Source organism: Glycine max, chromosome 14 (genome assembly GCF_000004515.6).
Source record: "Glycine max cultivar Williams 82 chromosome 14, Glycine_max_v4.0, whole genome shotgun sequence".
NCBI lineage: Eukaryota > Viridiplantae > Streptophyta > Magnoliopsida > Fabales > Fabaceae > Glycine > Glycine max.
Genome location: NC_038250.2, coordinates 3,794,109 through 3,799,017, shown reverse-complemented (window position 1 = coordinate 3,799,017; position 4,909 = coordinate 3,794,109). Strand labels below are relative to the sequence as shown.

The following is a 4,909-nucleotide window of genomic DNA, read 5'->3' as shown; positions in this document are numbered from 1 at the left end:
GCAATTATTATCATATTTAATGCATTTTGTTTTCTCTCTTATGTCATATATATTCCTTTATCACATATTTTTTATTTTATTAATACAACTTATAAGTATAGTACATTAATACTTAACTTTTTTTCCAATATTTTCATTATATTTGTTAATTAAATTTTTATTTATAATAGTTAATTAAGAATTATAAAAATTAAAATTTCAACATTTTGAACATACTCTAAAGTTATTAAATTATAAAAATATTAAAATCTTAATAACTATTTTTAATTAATTAAACAAACTATACTCTATATTCACTTTAGATACACCTTTCTTATTTATTTTAACTGTAGAGAAATCAAATTTTATTTATTTAATATGGTTGAAATATATAAAAAATAATGTTTCAATAATATTTTACTTTTCATTTTAGTCAATTACTTAACGACTAATATTTTAATAGTTAGATATGAACTTAGTTACTAATTTTTCAATTACTAAGAAAGTGATTTCTATTTGAATAAAATCTATTCTTATATTACAAATTTAAAGTAATAAAGAGTATATGACATGTGTGTGTGATAATAAAAACGTAGTAGTTTTAATTTTTATAATTTTATTTATAATTTTTAATTAACAATTATAATGAAAATATTGGAAAAAATTAGAGTTACCACACCTAGCTATAAGTTCCGGAATGAATAAAATAAAAATAACAGCGGTGCATGATAAAAGAAGGTAAATGATATATATATATATATATATATATATATATATATATATATATATATATATATATATATATATATATATATATATATATATATATATATATATATATATATATATATCATGTATGACATTTTAGTTTTTTTAAATTTTTTTTTACGTATAAATGATATGAGAGAGAAAATGACGCATTAAGTGTAAATAAATTAATGATGAAATTTAAAATAAGGTAATTGTCTAAATTCTAGTGGTTATTAAAGATGAAATCTTTTAATCCTGTTTTTTATTTGGGGTTTATTAATTAGAAAATTTTTTGTATGTGCTCTGAGAATATATAAGCGACCAAAATGATAATTATTTGCCAAGGTAATTAAGGATCAAATTTGACCTATCCTTAACAACAAAGTTCGAAATGATGAACATTTATTAAGGATTATCTTTTTTGTTTTATAATTTCAATTACTCATATGATTTAATTGTGAAATAATATATTATTATTAGAAAATAATATATATTTGTTACAATAAATTTTAAATAAATTATTATTTAATTTAAGTTAAATTAATCACAGCATATATACAAAATTAAAAACTTTATTTTGTATTTAATTTCTATTTCTATTGTGAAAAAACAGTACGCTATTTTTTTTTTGTACCCTATTGTACTAATTACTACTACTATATACATATGCTATACAGATTTGGCACTCATAATAGTGCATTATTATGGTTTCCTTAAAACAGAGCATAATAAAGAGGAGTTCACTCCTCTCAAAGTCCTAATGCACACTCAAATTCTACACAATTTTCTTCCTTTCTTCTTTTTTCTATTCTAACCAAACAAATGGGACGTGTTGGATTTTTTTTAAAAAAAATTGTTTTTGTTTTGGAAACTAGTTTCTCAAAACTCAAAATCTACTTCTTCTGACACATTTCTTTTGGTCAGGCAAAATGTCTAGGAGAAAGAATCAGATTGACACAGAAAACCCACCAATCAATGAACAGTTTGGATTTGGACTTTTGCCACCTAACTATGAAACCTTTCAACAGTTAGTTAGGTCTGCATTTGTACATATTCTTGGCCTTTCAGGAGTGGGTAAATGTATTGTTTGTACTAAGTATTCTCCATGTTTCTTGATTTATTGCTATCTACTCCTTGTTAAATGATTAACCCAATTCTTCTGGTTTCATTGACTTGCTTTTTAAGACATAAATGAAGTAAAGAAGACAAAGGAGAGGCATCAATGGGGTTGTCAACTCTTGAAGGAGCTAAAGATGGAAGCACCACCTTTTCAAGATTACATTGGAAACGGGGATTTACGAATTTGACCCATACATGTTTTTTTCGGCAGGATTGGATCCAGACATTTTTAATGTCCAACGTATACCAATACCAAAATAAATACACTAAACTCTCGTTGAAAAGAAAACCGGCCGGTTTATATATAAAGCAGTTGCAACATAAAACTAAAGAAGAGAATCTAACACACTAACTAAACTATATTTACAATTAAAATTAGATAAAAAAAACTACACCACACTTTAACTTAAAAATTTAAGACTTAAATTTGTGAGTCTTTTTTTCACTTATATGATGCTAAACTTTTTCACTTCTTCTTTTTGGCTTAACTTCTCTTTTCGTATCCATTGTTGCATTGCTTGTTTCTTTCTGCACCAGCCATTCTTTTCTGTTCACTCACAAATACAAGACGGTCATATTCCCCATTTATCTAGTCACTTGTTTCCTTGTCACTTTCTATGCCGTAGCACAGTTGCCACTCTACTTTGATCTTCTAACAGCCATTTTATATAAGGTTCCAAAAGTAAAGGACACAGTTTATAGGAGGAGCTTCTACCATGTCATATTTAGAGCTATATTGTTCTTAATTCTTTGTGGTGTTGGATTCATGTCATTATCATATCATGCAAGTCTATTTGATTTCTCGCTTTCCCATTTCATGTCAAGTTTGTGTTTAAGCAAAGAGTGTGGTGTGCATTTGTGTAAGAAACACATATTATGAGCAACGAAACAGCTTTTGAATTGTAGAAACTGTGTTTGTTGTTGTATTGTGTAATGTTTGCAGTTAAGGAGAAAAGTTTCTGGACATTCTTGGTGTAATACCTCTAATAATTTTGATTTCAACGTTAAAGTTATTGCTGTGATTTATACAGAACTTTTGTGTCACATTTACATATCATGATTATATGGGTTCGACTAACAAAGTCCAGTACAAATGGTAAATAGTTGGGTTCACATGTTGTAATGGATTCGATTCCTCATCATCTGAACAAAGAAAACTTTGTCCGGCGAGACAAACCCTACTTTGACAATCTTTATACGTCAAAAGAAATTAGTCTTGAAGGACATCTTGGTTCAAATAAAAAAAGAAAAGTAAATTATATGGGTTGGTTTGCAGAAGCAAGAATAAAGAGTTTCTGGTTTAAGCTCAAACCGTAATCCATTAGTTAAAACCATTGCTACAATGTACAAACAGTCTTTGATCGTAGCAGGCAATATGGAACCTCAGTTCTTATTCTAAAAAAAAATGGAGCAAATAAAAGATCTAGAAATCGACTAGACCCAACAAACACATGAGAGAAGGGAAAAACAATGCTTAATTGCTTCTTATCAGAGTAATTCATTATTTATTAAAACGGAAGTAATCAAATCACCTGTTGTAATAAGAAATTGAATAATTAGAATACAAATAATGGTTTCCTCATTGCTGTTTTTTTTCTTCTTCAAATTTCCAAATCAATAAAAATTCTTCTGGCAGTATATTATATAGGTATAGCTCCTGTTAAGGTGTGATGGAGTTGGAAATAGTCTAAAATGAGTTTACTGCCTTCATGGCTTCGAATCTGGGCTCCTTAGGCTGGAACTTGAGTGTCGCATAGAGCTTCATGTAATCCTCAAATACAAATTTTGGATACACTTGTCTGTATCCTCTGCCTTTTGCTCCAACAATCTGGTGCAGGGTAGATAAGAGCATCACTGCAGGGTTGTAGAATGAGGCTAGGACATTCTGGTCCCATCGTTTGGGCAATCACACGATGCTCCACACTCTTGTATCTCCCATTGGTAATGACCTATGATATTAGACCAAAATGTTGAACGAAATTACTATAGTACTGTGTTATGCTTTAGGGACATAACCATTATTGAAAGAAAAAGGTACATACCTCAATTGGTCACCAAGGTTAACAACAATGGAATGGCGCATTGGAGGCACATCCACCCATTGGCCATTTTTGAGAAGCTGAAGGCCACTGACCTTGTCATCTTGCAAGAGAAGGATAATCCCACCCGCATCCGTATGTGCACGAAGACCCTTCACCAACTCTGGCTTTGGGCATGCAGGGTAGTTTGCTACCTTTGTCCCAAAATTTGGACCCCTTGATCCATAAAATGCATTCTTCAAGTACCCTTTCTCTAATCCAAGATTTTCACATAACAGGTCTAGCAACTCCTCTGCTAGTTTCTCTAATTTCTGTGCAAATTCCTTCATTGTATCCCTGCATCATTAACTCATCTAGTTTAGACCATGTCATGTGTAGACAATGCTATGTATCAATCACGTTATCATATGGTTTTCAATCTTTCATACCGGTACTCTTGGCTGAGATCAGTGATTTCTGAGATGTTGGAGGTTGGGAGATGGCGCAAAAAGAAGGTGCTCTCCCAATCCATGTCCTTTACTTCATCTTCTAACCCTTTGCTTGACACTGCTCCTTGAACCTCTTCTCCATGCATTTCCTATAATGCTCTTTTGTTAACCTTTCCACCGTATCCAAAAGTTCAAGGGGTATTCCATGATTCACCAACTACAATCAGGAAAGCAGCACAATTAACATATATAATTTAAATGAACAAGATTAAGAAAACTTAATGTTTCAAATGTATAGATATAAATTTGAGTGAGTATGACAGAGCTTTTGTCAGCAAGTTTGTGGTTGTGGGGTACCTCAAAAAATCCCCAGTTCTGGCAAGCATCTTCAATCTGGTGCAGGGTAGCTTTCCTCGCCTCACCGTTGAGATTCTCCAAGTTGATCACGGGAAAGTTCTCCATCTCTCTCTCTTTGTCTTTCCTTTGTTCTTATGAGAATACTTAATGTGTTTGTTGGTGCATATTAGGATGCTAGGTGTGTGCCATTTATAGGAATGCAAAGAGTTCAGTGAAGACAACATGACAAATTAAAAA

General features: G+C 30.8%; 1 non-coding gene across 1 annotated transcript; it reads right to left on the bottom strand.

Moving 5' to 3' along the window:
- Nucleotides 1–3,333: 3,333 nt before the first annotated feature.
- Nucleotides 3,334–4,909, bottom strand: LOC100780155 (1-aminocyclopropane-1-carboxylate oxidase). The gene is made up of 4 exons (XR_005888437.1): nt 4,673–4,909; nt 4,316–4,532; nt 3,887–4,223; nt 3,334–3,797 (listed from the first exon to the last, which is right to left on the bottom strand). It is a non-coding gene; the product is annotated as a 1-aminocyclopropane-1-carboxylate oxidase (transcript).